Source organism: Hemitrygon akajei, chromosome 8 (assembly GCF_048418815.1).
Source record: "Hemitrygon akajei chromosome 8, sHemAka1.3, whole genome shotgun sequence".
Classification (NCBI taxonomy): domain Eukaryota; kingdom Metazoa; phylum Chordata; class Chondrichthyes; order Myliobatiformes; family Dasyatidae; genus Hemitrygon; species Hemitrygon akajei.
The window spans coordinates 161,031,816-161,054,745 of NC_133131.1; the positions used below are offsets into that span (position 1 = coordinate 161,031,816).

The 22,930-nt window shown below is 43.1% G+C and overlaps 1 long non-coding RNA gene across 1 annotated transcript in view; it reads right to left on the bottom strand.

Moving 5' to 3' along the window:
• Positions 1 to 22,930, bottom strand: part of LOC140732373 (uncharacterized) — a 67,270-nt gene that overhangs the window by 42,451 nt on the left and 1,889 nt on the right. The window contains exon 2 of the long non-coding RNA XR_012100056.1: positions 20,010 to 20,151. This is a non-coding gene — a long non-coding RNA (uncharacterized lncRNA). The remainder of the gene's footprint in view (positions 1 to 20,009; positions 20,152 to 22,930) is intronic.

The window sequence follows — 22,930 nt, forward strand, 5'->3', positions numbered from 1 at the left end:
AAGACAGGAGGTAGGCAAATGGGTGACAGTCAAGAGAGGCAGGGGGAGCAGACAGAGAGAGAAGAGCACCCCTGTGGCCGTTCCCATCAAAAATAAGTATACCATTTTGGATACTGTTGGTGGGGATGACCTACCAGGAACAAGCTGCAGTGGTCCTGTCTCTGGCACTGAGGTTGGACCCGCGACTAGGAAGGGGAGGAGGGAAGAGAAGAGAGCGGTAGTGATAGGGGATTGTATAGTCAGGGGGGCGGATAGGAGATTTTTGTGGGGAAGATCGGGAGTCTCGGATGGTATGTTGCTTCCCTGGTGCCGGGGTCCGAGACATCTCAGATCGGGTGCAGGTTATTCTTGAGAGGGAGGGCAAGAATCCAGATGTTGTGGTCCATGTAGGGACCAATGACGTGGGTAGGATGAGTGAGGGGGTCCTGCGTAGGGAGTTCAGGGAGTTGGGTGCGAAGCTGAAGAACAGGACCTCCAGGGTAACAATCTCAGGATTGCTACCTGTGCCACGTGTGAGTGAGGCAAGGAACAGGAGGATTACAAAGATTAATACGTGGCTGAGAGGATGGTGCAGGAGGGAGGGCTTCAGGTTTGTAGATAATTGGGCCTTGTTCCAGGGAAGGTGGGATCTGTCCCGAAGGGACGGTTTACACCTGAACTGGAGCGGTACTAACATTCTTGCAGGGGAGTTTGCTAGAGCTTCTTGGGGGGGTTTAAACTAAATTTGCAGGGGGCGGGGATCCAGAATGTGAGAGAGGATAGCGAGAGGAAGAATAAAGGACAGGTGGGGACTACACGGTTCCGGAATATTAAGTGTGTAGTAGAGGAAGGTGGGGCGGAACAAGTGATAAGGAGGACTTGTGTACAAAGGGATGGTCTGAAGGAACATGGAGTTAAATGTGTTGAAAGAATAAGTAAATGTAGGAAGGACAACAAAATTCTAGGGGCGTATAGCCCGATGGGAGTTCGGGGAGCTGGGTTAAGCACAATAGGCAGCGATTCAAACAGAGAGAGGAGAAATGGGTTAAAAATTCTATATCTGAATGCACGAAGTGTCAGGAATAAGGTGAATGAGCTTGAAGCCCAGGTGCGAATGGGTAACTATGATGTTGTTGGGATAACGGAGACATGGCTGCAGGGAGATCAGACCTGGGAAATGAATGTACAAGGGTATACGTGCTATCATAGGGACAGAAATGTGGGCAGAGGGGGTGGGGTGGCCCTGTTGGTGAGGAATGAGATTCAGTCCTTTGCAAGGGGGGACATAGGGTCAGGAGAAGTAGAGCCTGTGTGGATAGAACTGAGGAACAGTAAGGGCAAAACGACCCAAATGGGTGTTGTCTACAGGCCACCAAACAGTAGCATGGATATTGGGTGCAAGTTGAATAGAGAGTTAACATTGGCATGTGGCAAAGGTAATGTCGCAGTAGTTATGGGGGATTTCAACATGCAGGTGAACTGGGAGAATCAGGTTGGTGCTGGACCACAGGATAGGGAGTTTGTAGAGTGCCTACGGGATGCATTCTTGGAACAACTTGTACGAGAGCCGACCAGGGACAAGACTATTCTAGATTTAGTGTTATGTAATGAACAGGATTTGATAAGCGATCTCGCAGTAAAGGAGCCATTAGGAGGTAGTGATCACAATATAATAAGCTTTTATCTGCAATTTGAGAAGGATAAGGGCAGCTCGGAGGTGTCAGTGTTGCAGATGAACAGGGGAAACTATGGTGCCATGAGGGAGGAGCTGGCCAAAGTTGACTGGACGGATAGCCTAGCAGAAAAGACAGTGGAACAGCAATGGCAGGTATTCTTGGGAATAATGCACAAGGTGCAAAATCAGTTCATCCCCCAGAGAAGGAAGGATTCAAAGGGGGGAAAGGGGCCTCAGTGGTTGACAAAGGAAGTCAGAGACTGCATAGCATTAAAAAAAAGGAAATATGACAGAGCTAAGGTGAGTGGGAGGACAGATGATTGGGAAGTTTTTAAGGAACAACAGAACTTAACTAAAAAGACAATACGGGGAGAAAAAATGAGGTACAAACGCAAGCTAGCCAGGAATATAAAGGAAGATAGCAAAAGCTTTTTTAGGTATGTGAAGCGAAAGAAGATAGTTAAGAACAATGTTGGGCCCTTGAAGAATGAATTGGGTGAAATTGTTATGGGAAACAGAGAAATGGCAGAAGAATTTAATGAGTACTTTAGATCTGTTTTCACTAAGGAAGACACAAGCAATCTCCCAGATGTATGGATGGGCCAAGGACATAGGGTAACAGAGGAAATGAAACAGATTGACATTCAGAAGGAAACGGTGATGAGAAGACTGATGGGACTGAAGGCTGACAAATCCCCAGGTCCAGATGGTCTGCACCCTAGGGTACTAAAGGAGGTGGCCCTGGAAATTGTGGATGCATTGGTAATCATTTTCCAATGTTCCTTAGATTCAGGATCAGTTCCTGAGGATTGGAGAATGGCTAATGTTATCCCACTTCTTAAGAAAGGAGGGAGGGAGAAAACAGAGAATTATCGACCTGTCAGCCTGACATCAGTGATGGGAAAGATGCTAGAGTCCATTATTAAGGATGAAATAGGGGCATATCTAGATAGCAGTGATAGGATTGGGCCGAGCCAGCATGGATTTACCAAGGGTAAATCATGCTTGACTAATCTGTTGGAGTTTTTCGAGGATGTAACCAGGAAGTTAGATGGGGGAGATCCAGTGGATGTAGTGTACCTCGATTTTCAGAAGGCATTTGATAAGGTCCCACATAGAAGATTGGTGGGTAAAATCAAAGCTCAGGGCATCGGGGGGAAGGCATTGACATGGATAGAAAACTGGTTGGCAGATAGAAAGCAAAGGGTAGGGGTGAATGGGTGTTTCTCGGAATGGCAGGTGGTGACTAGTGGGGTGCCACAGGGCTCGGTATTGGGACCACAGCTGTTTACCATTTACGTTAATGATTTGGATGAAGGCATAGAAAATAACATCAGCAAATTTGCTGATGATACTAAGCTGGGTGACAGTATGACATGTGATGAGGATGTTAGGAGAATTCAGGGTGACTTGGATAGGCTGGGTGAGTGGGCAGATACTTGGCAGATGGCGTTTAATGTGAATAAGTGTGAGGTTATCCACTTTGGGAGTAAGAACAGGAAGGCAGATTATTATCTGAACGGTATAGAGTTGGGTAAGGGAGTAATACAAAGAGACCTCGGAGTCTTTGTTCATCAGTCACTGAAGGTGAATGAGCAAGTGCAGCAGGCAGTGAAGAAGGCTAATGGAATGTTGGCCTTTATTACAAAGGGAATTGAGTACAAGAGCAAGGAAATCCTCTTGCATTTGTACAGAGCCCTGGTGAGACCACACCTGGAGTATTGTGTACAGTTTTGGTCTCCAGGGTTAAGGAAGGACATCCTGGCTGTAGAGGAAGTGCAGCGTAGATTCAAGAGGTTAATTCCTGGGATGTCTGGACTGTCTTACGCAGAGAGGTTAGAGAGACTGGGCTTGTACACGCTGGAATTAAGGAGATTGAGAGGGGATCTGATTGAAACATATAAGATTATTAAGGGATTGGACAAGATAGAGGCAGGAAATATGTTCCAGATGCTGGGAGAGTCCAGTACCAGAGGGCATGGTTTGAGAATAAGCGGTAGGTCATTTAGGACAGAGTTAAGGAAAAACTTCTTCTCCCAGAGAGTTGTGGGGGTTTGGAATGCACTGCCTCGGAAGGTAGTGGAGGCCAAATCTCTGGATGCTTTCAAGAAGGGGCTAGATAGGTATCTTATGGATAGGGGAATCAAGGGATATGGGGACAAGGCAGGAACCGGGTATTGATAGGAATTGATCAGCCATGATCTCAAAATGGCGGTGCAGGCTCAAAGGGCCGAATGGTCTACTTCTGCACCTATTGTCTATTGTCTATTGACATTCTGATTGATAGAAGGAGGTATAAAATTCTTGAAATGATTTGTTTATCTCGCTGATGTTTAACCAAAGCCGATTTCAATTGACAAGCCAATAGTTTACCAGATTTGTCACCATGTATATAAAATTGACTCCTAGACTTAATTAGTTGATTTTCAATCGAGGATGTTAAAAGTAAACTATGCTCCATTTGAAGATTGACCCTTTTTTTATAAAGCTCCTGATTAGGAGCAATAGAGTATATCTTGTCAATTGCTTTGACAAGATACAAATCTCTTTATTAATTCATTTTTTCAGTCCAGCAAAATACGAGATAATCTATCCACGGATGTATGCTTTAAAAGTATCCCATAGTACCCCGCTGGAAATTTCATCTGTTGAGTTTGTTGAAAAGAAAAAATCAATCTGTTCCTTGATGAAATTCACAAAGTCCGAGTCATGTAACAATACAGAATTGAGTCGCTATTGACCAAAACTAGAAGGCGTATCCATTAGTTTAATAGAAAGTTTCAGTGGCGCATGGTCAGAAATGACAATGGAATCATAATTACAGTCAGTAACAGAGGGAATTAGACGAGAGTCAATAAAAAAGTAGTCAATTCTAGAATAACTACGATAAACATGAGAAAAGAATGGAAAACTCTTTTTCCTTTGGATGTAGAAACCTCTAGATTTCTGAAATTCCAAAATCAAGCATAAAGGAATTAATAAAGGTAGCAGATTTATTCAGAAGTGCCTGATTAGACTTAGATCTATCCATTGAAGGATTTAAACAGCAATTAAAATCTCCTCCCATTATCAGCATATAGTCATTTAAATTGTGAAAGGATGTGAATAAGTGTTTAAAAAATTCAGGATAATCAATATTCGGAGCATAAACATTAACCATAACCACTTTTTTATTACAGAGTAGGCCAGTAATTACCAAAAATCTACCATTTGAATCCGAAATTGTTTCATAATGAACAAATGAAATAGATGAATCTATAAAAATAGAAACACCTTTCACTTTAGCCTGGGAATTCAAATGGTATTGTTGAACCTGAAAAAAACGCTGATTATCCTCTTTCCTCACATGAGTTTCTTGTACAAAAATGATCTGGGCATTCATTCCTTGGAATACCTTGAAAATTTTTTTTCTGTTTAATCGGATGATTTAAACTGTTTGTATTCCACGAAACAAAACTAATAATCTTATCCATCATAATAAGACCAGTAATATGGTACATAAAGGGTTAACCAGAATACAAACTCATGAACTCGGAAGAGGAAAAAGGGTTTAAAGAGGAACCGGAAGTTACGACATATTGGACATTTTAGTAGTTTCGAAATAGCCCAGGTGAAAAAATCTAACCTAAAAAGAAAGGAACCCTGCCCCCCACCCAAAAAGACCCGGAAATAGGCCAGAGATTGGCCAAGAGATAAGGTAAGACTAAATCTACCCTCATCTCTCCTAATGGCAGCCCAAAAGATAAAAGTTCGTAAAGAAAAGCTACCCATAATTCAAAAAGTATAATGACAAAAATTATCCAAAAAAAGAAAAAAAACTACGGCTATTTTTAGAAAAGGTTTAAATCATGGAACAGAGTACTAAGATACTAGTATTTCAGAAAAAAAGAGAAAACAAGCACCAGTTTATGCTGTTAATTATTATTTTCACTCATGAACAATTGAAGGTGACGCAGCAGGAAAATAAGGTCTTATGGGAAGAACAAAGCAGAACGGCATCTTAAAATGTAAAAAAAAGAGAGCTCCATTGAAGAAAAAAAGAAATCGAACGCCAAAACATCTACTAAATAATTTCAAAAAATAAAAAAAAAGCAGAACCCAAAATGGAACAGCAAAGTTAATCTAGAAATACTAAAAATACCTACAGTACAAACCAAAAAAGAGAACCCACACATAAACAATTGAAAATGATGCAGCAAGAAAACAAGGTCTTATGGGAAGAAGAAAGCAAAATGACATCTTGAAATGTAAAAAAAAGGAGCGAATGGATCTCCATTCCAAAAAAAGAAATCAAACACCAAAACATCTACTAAATAGTTTCATAAAAATAAAAAAAGCAGAATCCCAAAAGAAAACAGAAAAGTTGATCTAAAAATAGTAAAAAAATAGCTACAGTACAAACCAGAAAAGGGAACCCTCACATTCTAACTGACCCGATCAATAAGCCGGTAATTAGCTTAGAGATTTAAGTAAAAACCAACAAAAAAACAGAATCCAAGTCAGGCCGTAGTAGAGGAAGTTTGCTGGTCAAGAAATTTTTGAGCTTCATTTAATGTCTTGAAGAGACAACAGGAATTATCAGAGAGAACGATCCTCTATTGAGCAGGAAAGAGCAGAGCTGCTTTGAAACCCATACGAAAAAATTCTGACATCAGAGGTTTAAATGCCATTTGTTCCTTCAGAACCTCAGGGCTAAAATCTTCAACGAAGCAGAACTTGAAATCTTTAAATTCAAACATGCCTTTCCGCCAAGCAAAGCAAATCAGACATTCCTTGATATGAACATAATGGAGACGAATAATCACTGGCCGTGGATGAGTAGATTTTGGACGTAATGAGTGATGGACGCGGTTGATTAATGGAGGGTCATCCAGGACTTCTTTGCCAAACACGTCGAATAAAAATTGAGAAAAGAACTTAATAGGATCACTCTCCTCAACATCTTCAGGAAGCCCGATTTTGAGTAAGTTTATCATCTATAAGTTTCCACATTGCTTCAACAGTTAACGGAGCCTGCTTAGATTGTTTAGAATCACCATCTCTTTTTCCATTAGGATCCAAATCTTTCCCGTTTTTTGCTTCTTGTGATCTGGTATTCACTTCCAGAGAATTAAAGTCAAGGTCCAAAAGTATATCTATAACATAAACCTTTTGGTGTAGGTATAAAAGAGAGTAAATAAGGGTGGCTACAGGTAATAAAAGTAAAGGGAACAGAATGAAGCCAGATTAGACCTCACTCCATGAACGCCACCAGGAGTACTCCTGTTTTTGTGTATTTGGACGACATTCTTATCTATTCCTGCTCTCACCAGGAACATGTCCAGCATGTCCTGAGAGTTCTCAGATGGCTCCTCGAGAACAACTTATATGATAAGCTGAAGAAGTGTGAGTTCCACAAGGAGCAGGTGTCGTTCTTGGGCTACATCCTCACCCCTTCCAGTGTTCAAATGGAAAGTTCAGGCAGCCACAGAGTGGCCCAAACAACCTATGGTCAAACAGAAGTGATTTTTCATGTGGTTTGCAAACTTTTACCACTGCCTCATCAGAAGCATCAGTTCCATCATGACACCTATAAATGCACTCACCAAGAGGAGCATAAACCATAAGACATAGGAGTAGAATTAGGCCACTTGGCCCATCAAGTCTGCTCTACCATTCAATCATGGCTGATCCTATTTTCCCCTCCTCAACTGCATTCCCCGGCCTTCTTCCTGTAATCTTTGATGCCGTGTCCAAATAAGAACCTATCAAGCTCTGCCTTAAATACACCTAAAGATCTGACCTCCACAGCTACATGTGACAACAAATTCCACAAATTCACCACCCTCTGACTAAAGAAATTTCTCCGCATCTCTATTTTAAATGGCTGCCCCTCTATCCTGAGGCTGCACCCTCTTGTCCTAGAGACCCCACCATGGGAATCATCCTTTCCACATCTAATTTGGCTAGGCCTTTCAACATTCCAAAGGTTTCAATGAGATCCCTCCTCATCTTCCTAAATTCCAGCGAGCACAGACCCAGAGCTGTCAAATGTTCCTCATATGATAACCCTTTCATTCCTGTAATCCTTGTGATGCTCCTCTGAACCCTCTCCAATGCCAGTACATCTTTTCTCAGATGAGAAGCCCAAAGCTGTTCACAATACTTAAGGTGAGGCCTCACCAGTGCCTTATAAAGCCTCAGCATTACATCCTTGCTCTTGTATTCTAGACCTCTTGAAACAAATGCTAACATTGCATTTGTCTTCCTCACCACTGACTCTACCTGCAAGTTAACCTTTAGGGTGTTCTGCACAAGGACTCCCAAGTCTCTTTGCATCCCAGATGTTTGCATTTTCTCCCGATTTAGAAAATAGTCTGTACATTTATCTCTACTACCAAAGTGCATGACCATGCATTTTCCAACATTGTATTTTATTTGCCACTTACTTGCCCATTCTCCGAATCTGTCTAAGTCCTTCTGCAGCCTGTTTCCTCAACACTACCTGCCCCTCCACCAATCTTTGTATCATCTGCAAACATGGCATCAAAGCCATCAATTCCATCATCTAAATCAGTGATATGCAGCATAAAAAGTAGAGATCCCAGTACCAACCCCTCAAAACACTACTAGTCACTGGCAGCCAAACAGAAAAGGATCTTTTTATTCCCACTCGCTGCCTGTTGCCAATCAGCCAATGCTCTAACCACGCCAGTAACTTTCCTGTATTACAATGGGCTCTTAACTTGGTAAGCAGCCTCATGTGTGACATCTTGTCAAAGGCCTTCTGAAAGTACAAATATACAACATCCACCGCTTCCCCTTTATCTATCCTACTTGTAATCTCCTCAAAGAATTCCAAAAGTTCATCAGGAAAGATTTTCCCTTAAGGAAACCATGCTGATTTTGTCCTATCTTGTCCTGTGTCACCAAGTACTCCATAACTTCATCCTTAACAATTGACTCCAACATCTTCCCAACCATTGAGATCAGGCTAACTGGTCTATAATTTCCTTTCTGCAGCCTTCTTCCTTTCTTAACGAGTGGACCTCTGCAGGATTCATATAGACAAGTGAAGCAGACCTAGCATTCTCAGAACAAAATGACGCTTCACCCCTGCCTCATCCCTCTATTCTGAGGCTGTGCCCTCTGGTTCTTGACTCCTTCACTATATGAAACATCCGCTCCATATCCACTCTATCTAGGCCTTTCAACATTTGAGAGGTTTCAATCAGATCCCCCTTCTTTGTACTAAATTCCAGCGAGTATAGGCCCTTCAAATACTCCTCATATGATAAACCTTTCATTCCTAGGATCATTCTTGTAAACCTCCACTGAACCTTCTCCAACATCAGCACATCCTTTTTTTAAATAAGGGGCACAAAACTGCTGACAATACTCTAAGCAAAGCCTCATCAGTGCCTTGTTAAGCCTCAACATTACATTCTTCCTTTTACATTCAAGTCCTCTCAAAATGAATATTAACATTTCATTTGCCTTTCTCACCACTGACTCAAACCGCAAGTTAACCTTCAGGAAATCTTGCACAAGGATTCCTAATTCCCTTTTCACCTTGGATTTTTTAATGTTTTCCATTTAGAAAATAGACTGCACTCTTATTCCTTCTACCAAAGTGCATGACCATACTCTTCCCAACACTGTATTCCATCTGCCATGACTTTGCCCATTCTCTTAATCTAGGTCCTTCTGCAGCCTCTCTGCTTCTTCACACCCCCTGCCCCTCCACTTAGTTTTGTTTCGTCTGCAAACTTAGCCACAAAGTCATCAATTCCATCGTCCAAGTCATGACATACAATGTAAAAAGAAGAGGTCCCAACGCTGACCCCTGCAGAACATCATTGGTTGATGCATCAGATATCAGCGTTGGAGCTGTGCTCTCCCAGCACTCCCCTGTAGATAATCGGCTGCACCCCTATGCTTTTCTTTCCCATTGCTTGACTCCTGCTAAGTGTATCTATGATGTCGGAAACCAAGAACTTTTGGCTACCAAGGATACCCTGAAGCATCATGACGCTGGCTGAAAGGGGCAGAGTACCCCTTTCTGGTATGAATATAGCACAAGAACCTCTCCTACAGTCAGAACACCAAGAGACTCAACTTCCACCAAGCACATTCACCCGGTTTAATTTCTCCCTCACCTACTGTCCTGGTAACAAAAATACCAAAGTCGATGCTCTTTCCCACCAGTTTGACATCTCTGAGGGAAACACCATTCCAGAGCCCATCTTTCCTCACTCGTGCATTGCTGCTCCAGTGACTTGGGAATAGAGACAGAGGGTCCAGGTCAGCAGTCCGATCCAGGCCCAGATGTGGAACCCCCCCCCAACCAGTTGTTTGCCCTGCCACTGTGCACCCCAGAATGTTGGAGTAGGGTCATTCTTCCTGTCTAGTTGGCCATCCGGGAATTCTATGGACTCTGGAATTTACAAAGAGATGACATTGGTGACTATCTATATCCCAGGATATTCACAACTTTGTCTCTGCCTGTCCCACTTGTACTCAGAACAAGATATCACATCAGCACCCTGCGAGTAGGCTCTGCCTGCTGCCTGTGCCTCACCACCCCTGGTCCCATCTCTCGGTGGGTTTCATTTCTGTGGTGCCCCCATCTACTGGCAACACTACCATTCTGGTGGCTGTGGACTGGTTCTTCAAAGCTGCCCACTTCATTGCTCTCCCCAAGCTCCCTTTGGGTCATGAAACAGCCATCCTCATGTCCTGGTACGAGTTCAGGCTGCATGGCTTCCCTCGGGGCATAGTGTCTGATCAAGGACCACATTTCACCCCATTTTTGGAAGGGTTTCGGTTCTCATTTGGGCATCACAGCCAGCCTCTCATCAGGTTTCCACTTCCAATCTAATGGCCAGACGGAGAGAGTGAACCAGGAGCTGGAGACAATCCCGCGCTGCCTTTGTCCCTTCCAAACCCATGACCTGGAGCTCCCAAATGTTTAGGCAGAGAGTGCCCACAATAACCCCCAAACGTCCTCCACTGGCATGCCCCCCTTTAAATACCAGAAGGGATTCTAGCCACTGCTCCTCCCTGACCAAGAGACTGGCATTGGTATTCTTGCTGCTGAACAGTTGGTCCGATGAGACAAGTTCATGTAGAGACGGGCCACTGCTTCGCTGCTGTACACTCAGAAACAGTATGCCTGGCAGGGTGTTGGGCTCTGCCATCAGGTGAGGCCTCTCAAGCCAGGTGAGAAAGTCTGGCTGGCATCTAGAGATCTTCCTTTGAAAGTTGAGAGCTGCAATGTGGGACTATTTGCAATGGAGGAAGCTATCAACAGAGTCTCATATAGACCATGCCTGCCATCATCAATGAAGATTCACCTAGTGATCCATGTTTCCCAGCTCACACTGGTGACTTCCTCCCCACTTTGCTCCAGTTTCACACCCCTCCCCTCATTACCACTTGGTGGATAGGTGCCTGGTCTATTTTAAGTGGCATTTCCTGGCATCTTGCTGGATGTGGGACATGGTCCAATATCTCATGGACTGGGAGGGATATGGTCCTGACAAACATTATCGAGTTCCAGCCCATGACATCCTGGCCAGGTCTCTCATCTGGGTCTTTCAGTGGGCTCACGTCCCTGGCACCTGTCACAACCATGGACTCGTTGTAGAGCCTATGTGCCCTCACAGGCAGACAGCCTAACAGGGTTGCCCAATCACACTCGTGAGTATATACATTCCAGCCAAATAGTATTTCAATGTGGTTGTATTTAACTCCCTTCTTTTCGTCTCAGTCTTGTTGAGTCTTGGCCAAAGCAGTGACGGCAACACTCCCTGCTTCCTTAGTCCATGTTCCCGGAAAGAAGATTACAATTTAGATTGACGCCACAAAGGAGTGGCATTAGTTTAGTATTAAGTTACTGATTCTGAACTGCAGTGATGTTGTTAGGTTTTAGTTTGAGAATTTTAGATAGCGGCCCTGTTGGCTTTGCATTTATTATTTTTCCTGGTTCTGTGCAGTTGTTATTAAACCTCAGTGAACTGCTCATTCTTCTGCTTTGTCTCTCCCTCTGCACTTGGGCCATCTCCGAATGCCTTGTCAATCTAGGCCTTCTCAAATGCCCCTTTCATTCCCAGGATCCTTCTCATAAACCTTCTCTGGACCCTTTCCAACACTAGCACATCCTTTCTTACATAAGGGGCCTAAAACTGCTCACAATACTCCACATGTGGTCTGTCCAATGCCTTATAAAGCCTCACCCATGATTTTATATTCTAAAACTCTTAAAATTAATGCTACATTTCTCTTGCTATTCTTACTACTGACTTAACCTGCAAGTTAAGCTTTAGAGAATCCTATACCAGGACTCCCAAATCTCTTGCCACTTCCTTCCAATTTTTAAATTCACTTCCCGTTTAGAAAATGTTCCCTTTGTGTTTGACCAGACACTTCCTGAAACGGTATTCCACCTGACAGTTCTGTGCCTATTCTCGTAGTCTGTCCAAGTCCTTCTGAAAATTCAATGTTTTTTCAATAAGATTCAAGATCCAAGATGCATTTATTGTCAGAGAACTTATAAATTATACAACCTCGAGATTTGCTTGCTCACAGGTAGCCACAAAGCAAAAAACTCAAAAGAACCCATTTAAAAGAAAAAAAATACAGACCAGCACTTGATGTGCAAGAGAAAGAAAAAAAATACAAATCATGCAAACAATTGTGAACAACAGCATTCCAAACCAAAACTGAGACCTCAGATCTGAACCCCAGAGTAGGCCCAAAGCCTCACTTATCAGTTCTTCAGATTAGCAGGCACAGAGCACAGCAGCCGAGTCAGTCTTCATAACCTCAGCACTGTGGAGATGACCATCGCAGAGAACAAGCAAAATCGGCTCTCATCTCAACTGACACCATGTCTTTTCAGTCTAACTGGGCCAGCGTTTAAATTGACCAAACAATGAAACAACAAAAGGCTGCTCACCCTGGAGAGAAGAGTGAACGTTGCAGAAAGCAAGCAAAATCAGCTCTCACCTCCTGTGGTGATCTACATATATCTGTCCGGACGCGTCCCCTGCTGACTGCTCCTGTGGTTCCTCCCACAGACCCCGGTATAAAGGCGATTGAGGCCTGAGCCCGGCCTCTCAGTCTCCAGGATGTAGTATGGTGGTCAACCACTGCTTGTTCCTTCTTCCAGTCAATAAAAGCCGATATCTTGCCTTCACGTCTCAGAGAGAGTTATTGATGGTGCATCACCTCCAATCTGGGATGGTGTTTGAATCGACTAAACAGCAAATCATATCTCACACTAGGACCCAGGCACAGGGCTACGCTAATCTGCCCAGTGATTCACTCCAGGCCTAGATTCCATTGCCCAGCCTGAAGCTGCTCTCAAGCTCTTCGAATCAGCTCAGTGTCCAGAGCGATCCAACCTCGCACCCAGGCTAGTTCAATGAGCATCGGAACTTCTCTGTCCTGGCCTTGATTTCTTTTGGTACCCAGAGCAATCCAACCTCACTCCCAGACCATTTGAATGAGCATCATTATTTCTCTGCCCTGGCCTCAACTTCTTTCAGTGCCCAGAGTGATCCAACCTCGTTCTCAGGCCAGCAGTATGGGCGTCGGAACTCCAACTACGATGATTCTGCAACAAACCATCTTGGCTCATCCTCCGAACTCGCTTTGCCGTTACTCACCCCTTCACTGTTCGCAGCAATAATTTAATATCATTTACCGGAGAAAAGTTATTTGTTTTTAGTCGGATTTCTTATCTTTTTGATACCAGAGGCTGTTGCATGCATTCGGTCAACAACTCCATCTTAACTGGAAGTACCTGTACCTCCTCCACCTACCTTCATATCGTCCACAAACTTAGCTACAAATCTTTGTATTATCCTCTAGATTGATGTAAAATTGCAGGATTGCTATAAAATCCCACCCTGTTCACTGAAGCTTTTCCAGCAAGGAAAGCTAATGTTTTTTACCTAGTCTGGCCTACATTTGACTACAGACCCACCCATAAAACTATAGGATATAGGAGCAGAGTTAGGTCATTTGGCATATAGAGTCTGCTCTACCATTCTATCATGGCTGATTTATAATCAGTCTCAGTCTCATTCCCCTGCCATCTTCCTCTGACCCTTGACACTCTTACTAATCAAGAATGTATCAACCTCCACTTGAAATATACCCAATGAGTCCCCCACTAGAAGAAGCATCCTCTCCACATCCACTCTATCTAGGCCTTCAATGTTTCCATAAAAGCATAAGATATAGGAGCAGAGTAGGCTATTCGGCCCATCGAATCTGCTCCGCCATTCAATCATGGGCTGATCCAATTCATCCAGTCATCCCTACTCCCTTGCTTTCACCCCATACTCTTTGATGCCCTGGCTAATCAAGAACCTATCTATCTCCATCTTAAATGCACCCAATGACTTGGCCTCCACAGCCACTTGTGGCAACAAATTCCGCAGATTTACCACCCTCTTAATAAAGTAATTTCTCTGCATCTCAGTTCTAAAAGACGTCCTTCAATCCTGAAGTCGTGCCCTCTAAAAGTCCCAGCTATGTGGAGTACCTCACCATGTCTTCAACCTGAGCCTGAGTCTCCAGAGGGTTCCTGTGCTGTGGAAGACCTCCTGCCTTGTTCCTGTACTGAAGATGTCATGCCCCAGTGGCTCCAATGACTACAGACCGGTGACATTGACCTCCCACATCATGAAGACCCTGGACAGACTTGTTCTAAAGCAGCTCCGGCCTATGGTTAGGCCACACTTAGACCCCCTCCAGTTCGCCTATCAGCCCCAACTAGGAGTTGAGGATGCCATTGTCTACCTGCTGAACCGTGTCTACGCCCACCTGGACAAGCCGGCGAGCACTGTGAGGGTCATGTTTTCTGTCTGTCTGTTATCCTAGAATCCCCTACCATGGGAAATAACTTTGCCATATCTAATCTGTTCAGGCCTTTTAACATTCAGAATGTTTCTATGAGATCCCCTCTCATCCTCCTGAACTCCAGGGAATACAGCCCTAGAGCTGCCAGACATTCCTCATAGGGTAACCCTTTCATTCCTGGGATCATTTTCATGAAACTTCTCAGAACCCTCTCCAATGTCAGTCAGTATATTCTTTCTAAAATAAGGAGCCCGAAACTGCATACAATACTCCAAGTGTGGTCTCACGAGTACCTTATAGAGCCTCAACATCACATCCCTACTCTTATATTCTATACCTCTAGAAATGAATGCCAACATTGCATTCGCCTTCTTCACCATCAACTCAACCTGGAGGTTAACCTTTAGGGTATCCTGCACAAGGACTCCCAAGACACTTTGCACCTCTGCATTTTGAATTCTTTCCCCATCTAAATAATAGTCTGCCCATTTATTTCTTCCACCAAAGTGCATGACCATACACTTTCCAACATTGTATTTCATTTGCCACTTCTTTGCCCATTCCCCTAAACTATCTAAGTCTCTCTGCAGGCTCTCTGTTTCCTCAACACCACCTGCTCCTCCTCTTTGTATCATTGGCAAATTTAGCCACAAATCCATTCATATCGTAGTCCAAATCATTAACATAATCGTAAAAAGCAGTGGCCCCAACCCCAACCCCAACCCCGACCCCTGTGGAACTCCACTGGTAACTGGCAGCCAGCCAGAATAGGATCCCTTTATTCCCACTCTCTGTTTTGTGCCAATCAGCTAATGCTCCACCCATGCTGGTAACTTCACTGTAATTCCATGGCCCTTATCTTTCTAAGCAGCCTCACATGAAGCACCTTGTCAAAGGCCTTCTGAAAACCCAAGTACACCAGATTGACTGCATCTCCTTTGTCTACCCTGCTTGTAGTTTCCTCAAAAAATTGCAGTAGGTTAGTCAGGCAGGATTTTCCTTTCAGGTAATCATGCTGACTTTGGCCTATCTTGTCATGTACCTCCAGGTACTCCATAATCTCATCCCTAACAATCGATTCCAACAACTTCCCTACCACTGATGTCAGGCTAACAGGTCTATAGTTTCCTTTCTGCTGCCTCCCACCCTTCTTAAATAGCAGAGTAACATTTGCAATTTTCCACTCATCCAGTACAATGCCACACTCATCGATTCTCGAAAGATCATTGTTAATACCTCCACAATTTCTCCAGCTACTTCCTTCAGAACCCAAGGGTGCATTCCATCAGGTCCAGGAGACTTATCCATCCATTAAGCTTACTGAGCACCTTCTCAGTCGTAATTTTCACTGCACATACTTCACTTCCCTGACTCTTTTGAATGTCCAGTATATTGTAAGTGTCTTTCACTGTGAAGACTAATGCAAAATACATATTCAGTTCCTCTGTCATCTCTGCAACTCTCATTACAATATCTCCAGCATCATTTTCTACTGGTCCCATATCTACCCTCAACTCTCTTTTACCCTTTATATACTTAAAAAAGCTTTTAGTATCTTCTTTGATATTAGTCGCCAGCTTCCTTTCATAATTCAGTTTTTCCTTCCTAATGACCTTCTTAGTTTCTTTCTGCAAGTTTTTAAAAGCTTCCCAATTTTCTATCTTCCCACTAGCTTTGGCTTCCTTGTATGCTCTCTCTTTTGCTTTTACTTTGGCTCTGACTTCACTTGTCAGTCACAGTAGTGTCCTTCTTCCATTTGAAAATTTCTTCTTATTCGGAATATATCTGTCTTGTACTTCCCTCATTTTTCACAGAAATTCCAGCCATTGCTACTCTGCTGTCTTTCGAGCTAGTGTCCCCTTCCAGTCAACCTTGGCCAGTTCCCCTCTCATGCTATTGTAATTTCCTTTATTCCACTGATGTACCAACACATTGGAATTTAATTTCTCCTTCTCAAATTTCAAAGTGAACTCGATCGTATTGTGATCACTGTTCCCTAAGGGTTCCTTAACCTTAAGCTCTCTTATCACCCCCGGATCATTGCACAACACCCAATCTAGCACAGCCAATCCCCTAGTGGGCTCAACAACCAATTGTTCTAAAAAGGCCATCCCTTAGACATTCTACAAATTCTCTCTCTGGAGGTCTAGTCTTGGCTTGGTTTTCCCAATCCACTTTCATGTTAAAATCCCCAATGATTGCCATGGCATTGCCCTTCTGACACACCTTTTCTATCTCCTGCTGTAATTTGTAATCCACATCCTGGCTGCTGTTTGGAGGCCTGTATACAACTGCCATTAGGGTCCTTTTACCCTTGCCATTTCTTAACTCAACCCATAGAGACTTTACAACTTCTGATCCTATGTCATTCCTTTCTAATGATTTAATATTATTTCTTATACAAAGGGCCAGACCACCCCCTCTGCCTACTAACCTATCTTTCTGATACACCGTATATCTTTGGACATTCAACTCCTAATGGCAGCCATCCTTTAGCCAAGTTTCAGAGATGGTCACAAGGTCATACTTGTCAATCTGCAGCTGAATTTCAAGTTTATCCACTTTATTTCTTATGCTGCGTGCATTCACATACAACACTTCCAGTCCAGTTTTGATGAAATCCTCCCTCATTCTTCTAAACTCCAGTGACTATAGGCCCAGAGCCACCAAACACAACTCATACCTCAGCTTTTCATTCCAGGAATCATTCTCGTGAACCTCCTCTGGGCCTCCTCCAATAGCAGCACATCTTTTCTTAGATAAAGGGGTCTAAAGCTGCTCACAATAATCCAAGTGTGGTCTGACCAATACCCTATAAAGCATCGGCATTATATCCTTGCTTTTATATTCTAGTCCTCCCAAAATCTATGCTAATATTACATTTACCTTCCTTACTACCAACTTAACCTGCAGGTTAACCTTTAGGGAATCCTGCATGAGGACTCCCAAATCCCTTTGTATCACTGATTTTTGAATTTCCTCCACGTTTAGAAAATAGGTCTGTGCCTTTATTCCTTCTACTACAGTATATGACCATACACTTCTCTACCCTTTTTGCTATCAGCCCTATTTTTGTTGGCATTGATGTTTATTTGGTAACCTCCTGTGAGGTGCTTCAGTAAGGATCTAGCCAAATGGAAAAGGTTGCTGTTGCTTTATAGAAGAATTTCTAGAATTCCACAGTCTTTGGTTAAATAAAAATGCTTCCTGTTTTCCTTCTGAATATCCTACCTCTAACCTTGTCAAAGAGCAGGGAAAGAGGGTTTTCACCCAAGTCTGTGCCAAGTATATTGACCCTACACCAATCCCATCTTCTTCTCCTCGTGTTCCTTCAACTCTCTCCAGATTCTCAACTACTCACTAGGGGTAGCTTAGAGTGGGCAATTAAAATACCAACGCACATATATTTGGGATGTAGGAGGAAATCTGACTACCGTACCTTTTTGGGGGTGGGAGAAGTCCACGGGGAGAACCTGCAAACACTGCTCAAACAGCACTGGGGGTCAGGAATGAATCTGAGATGTGAGGTGGCATTTTTATCAGCTGGACCACCAAGTCACCCATAATGCCCCAAATTCTTCAAAATCATATCTGAGAAAATGTTTGTTCATTTTCTCTTTGATTAAGTTGCAGACACTCCATAAACGTCGACTGTTTATCCCTTTCCATAGATGCTGCTTGACCTGCTGAGACCCTTTAGCATTTTGTGCGTTGCCTTGGATTTCCAGCATCTGCAGATTTCCTCCTAGGAGTAAACTTGTGAATTATTCCAACTAGAAAGGCAAAAGCAGCAGGCACACCGTCACCTGCAAATTACAAGCCCTGTGGAATTGAGACTATATACATTACTTCCCCAATATTGGGTCTAGGTTCACAGAATTCATAGTGTACAGCACAGAAATAGACTCTGGTCATTGTGACTAAGATGCTCCATCCAAGCTAGTCCCATTTGCTAGTGTTTGGCCAATAACCTGCCAAACCTTTCCTATCAATGTATCTGTCCAAGTATCTTTTAAAGTTATTATTGTACCTGCCTGAACCATTCCCTCTGCCAGATCATCCCACATACACAGCACCCTTTGTGTAAAATTAGTTGCATCTCAAGATCCTATAAAATCTTTCCCCTCTCACCTTAAACCTCTGCCCCCTAGTTCTTGATTTCCCAACCTGGGGAAAAGGTTTGAGTGCATTCACCCTATCAGTGCCTATCATGATGTCTGTAAGATCAATGTTCAGTCCTCTACACTCCAAGGAATAAAGTTCTAACCTGTCCAACCTGTCTCTATAACTCAGTCTGTCAAGTCCTGGTTTAACTATTTTAAGCCCTAAACCTTGCTATTTAATAGTAAATTGTAAACAACTTCAGCATTTCAAGATGACATGGTTACACCTTCTTAGGGGCAGTGGACATTGGACAATAAATATTGACCTCGCTCGTGCGACTCATACCCTGTGACTGTTTAAAAACACTTCAGTAAACCCACTTCTTAAAATATCTTCATTTTCATATTTAGATGCTGCTCGACCCGCTGAGTTCCTGCAGCTTGTGCTTTGTACTCCAGATTTCAGCATCTACAGAATTTGTGTCTCTGAGAATACACCATTTTCTGAAATCAAATAATTCTTAATACTCATGCACTCTTAGCCTTAAATTATATTACTAAAACCAATGAATTTCTTCAAATCCTTCTCCCACATTCTTCAGTTGGTGAGTCCTGCCCTTTGTCTGTTTTATCCATCCTACAGTGCTCAGTCTATCTCTCAGCTTACCTTATTTGTTTACTTTTGATGATTTAGATGAAAAACATGTGGAGTAATGTATTTGCTTTCAGCCTCAATGTTATAAGGTGCTTGGGGACACATATGCCGAGAAATTGGATCGTGTAGCAGCACTTTTCACACAGTGACTTTCATGATCTGCAATTCTCATTATGTTGACAGCAAATCCCCAACATTCAGAGGGGTCCACCAGTATGCAATATAAGTTAGGACATTGCTTTCATAATGCTCAATTGCATGTGCATGTCATGCATAGTTTTGTGGATTATCTAAGCATAAATTTTCTATGCACTTTGAACTTGCTTCTACACTCCATAAGGGGTCCTAAGCCACAGCTGGGCAATTGACTTAATTGGTTCTCCTTTCTATCACAAACAATTACCCAACACTACTCAGATTCTTCTTCAGCCAGCTCAAGGATCAACTCCCCAATACTCATTCACAGGTCTTCTAACCAGATCCAACCTCGCCTTCCTCACTACACACTCTTTCAATCACTGACCCTCTCTCTAGCCAATAATCATAATACGGTACTTGACTAACCCCACCCCATTGTTGATTGCATCTCACAACTCCACTAACCAACTCTCCTCTCGAGCCCTCTACTGATTGCCTTGATCCATGACCCCTCACCTCTCTCCCCTATGACCCACCTGAGTCAGTCCTGTCCCAAATTCCTCTACATCTTTCCCAATGGTGGAGCATATTAAGCAAAGAACTTTACCTTCTGCACAAACTCTCAGGTGCTGACCCAGCACGCGATGTCTGTTCAAACGGCCTTTACAGCTGCAAACCAGATTCCAGGTCACAGAAGCTGCTCTCTTGACAGATATGAGATATATTCTCTAATCTGAGATCAAAGATACCTGCAAGGTTAATGCATGAAGAAAATGAAAATAAGATCTTATGGAATTCTTTAACCAGCATTTGGTTTACTGGACAATATTACAGCTCAGGGCATTGGACTTCAGAGTTCAATTCCAACGTCAGTGTCATTAACCCACCGGAATGCAAGAGTTTCCTCTAGGTGCTCCAATTTCCTCCCACTGTCCAAAGATGTACCAATTGGTAGGTTAATTGGCCATTGTAAATTGCCCCATGATTAGGCTAGGGTTAAGTCAGGGGTTGCTGGGCAGTGCAGCTCAAAGGGCCAGAAGGGCCTATTCCTTGCTGAATCTCAATAAATAAATAGAATTTATTGACCCTCACCAACGTTTATAGATGCCTGTGCCAGCAGAGAATTACAGAGAGCTGTGGACACAACTTAACACCTCACAAAAACCAGTGTCCCCTCCATGGACTCTGTCTAAGCATCTCGCTCCCTTGGTAAAGTAACCAACATAATCAAAAATCCCAGCCAAGCTGGACGTTCTCTCTCCTTCCCCCATTCTATCAGGCAAAAGATACAAAAGCCTGAAGCATGTACCACCAGGCTCAAAGAGAGCTAACAAGCTGCTATAAGACTACCGAATGGTCCATTTGTACAATAAGATGGACTATTGATCTTATAATCTGACTCAGCAAGGCCTTGTACCTTATTGTCTGCCTGCATTTCAATTTCTCTGTCATTAAATCTATATTCTGCACTCTGTTATTGTTTTTCCTTTGTACTATCTCGATGTAAAAGTAATCTGTGTGGATGACATACAAAACATGTACCTTAGTACATGTGACAATCATAAACCAATTTAGCAATTTAGAGTATTCTGGCAGCATAAGATTGGAGTAGTTTACAGCTCAGGAAATTAGGTGAGATACTTAGACATGCAAGGACCAGAAGGATGTGTGTATGTGTGTGTGTGTGTGTGAGAGAGAGAGAGAGAGAGATTGAGTCACATAGTGTCGAAAATGCTAACTATCAAGTTCTATGCCTGGAAATTCCAGAACTCATCAAGATATTAGCTACATACAGTAGATGCTTATCTCAGAATCAGAATTAGGTTTATTATCACCGGCATGTGATGTGAAATTTGTTCACTTAGCAGCAGCAGTTCAATGCAATACATAATCCAGCAGAGAGAGAAAAAAATAATAAATAAAATAAAACATAATAAATAAACAAGTAAATCAATTACATATATTGAATAGATTATTAAAGAAGGTGCAAAAACAGAAATACTGTATATTAAAAAAGTGAGGTAGTGTTCATTGGTTCAATGTCCATTTAGGAATTGGATGGCAGAGGGGAAGAAGCTGTTCCTGAATCACTGAGTGTGTGCCTTCAGGCTTCTGTATCTCCTACTTCTAAGTACTAAATACTTCTTCAATGTTGTGAGTATCTGTCTCCATCACCAACTCAAGTAGTGTATTCCAGATTCCAACCACCCGCTGGGTTAAAAAAAAAGTTCTACCTTAGATTGCTTCTAAAGTTCTTACTTTTACCCTAAATCCTATACTGTGATTCAAGGCTGCCACCATCGTCCCCGTGCCAAAGGAGTCTTCGGTGTCCTGTTTCAACGATTACCTTCCCGTTGTCTCACATCCATCATCATGAAGTGTTTTGAGAGGCACATAAAGACCCTGCTGCCCCCTTCACTGGACCCCTTGCAGTTCACGTACCATCCCAACCGTTCAACAGACGATGCCATCGCCACCACCCTCCACCTGGCCTTCACCCACCTGGACAAAAAAGACACATTTGTTCGAATGCTGTTCATAGACTTCAGTTCAGCATTCAACACAATATTTCTTCAGCACCTCAAGTCAAGTCACTTTTATTGTCATTTCAACCATAACTGCTGGTACAGTACATAGTAAAAATGACACAACGTTTTTCAGGACCATGGTGTTACATGACACAGTACAAAAACTAGACTGAACTACGTAAAAAAACAACACAGAGAAAGCTACACTAGACTACAGACCTACACAGGACTGCGTAAAGTGCACAAAACAGTGCAGGCATTACAATAAATAATAAACAGGACAATAGGGCAAGGTGTCAGTCCAGGCTTTGGGTATTGAGGAGTCTGATAGCTTGAGGGAAGAAACTGTTACATAGTCTGGTCGTGAGAGCCCGAATGCTTCGGTGCCTTTTCCCAGACAGCAGGAGGGAGAAGAGTTTGTATGAGGGGTGCATGGGGTCCTTCATAATGCTGTTTCCTTTGCCGATGCAGCGTGTAGTGTAAATGTCCGTGATGGCAGGAAGAGAGACCCTGATGATCTTCTCAGCTGACCTCACTATCTGCTGCAGGGTCTTGCGATCCGAGATGGTGCAATTTCCAAACCAGGCAGTGATGCAGCTGCTCAGGATACTCTCAATACAACCCCTGTAGAATGTGATGAGGATGGGGAGTGGGAGATGGACTTTCCTCAGCCTTCTCAGAAAGTAGAGACGCTGCTGGGCTTTCTTTGCTATGAAGCTGATGTTGAGGGACCAGGTGAGATTCTCTGCCAGGTGAACACCAAGAAATTTGGTGTTCTTAATGATCTCTACCGAGGAGCCGTCGATGTTTAGCGGGGAATGGTCACTCTGTGCCCTCCAGAAGTCAACAACCATCTCTTTTGTTGGAAAACACCTTACTGGAAAGCTGAAACTGCTGGGCCTGAACATCTCCCTCTGCAACTGGATCCTAGACTTCCTGATTGGGAGACCTCAGTCAGTCCAGATCTGAAGCAGCATCTCCAACACCATCACACTGAGCA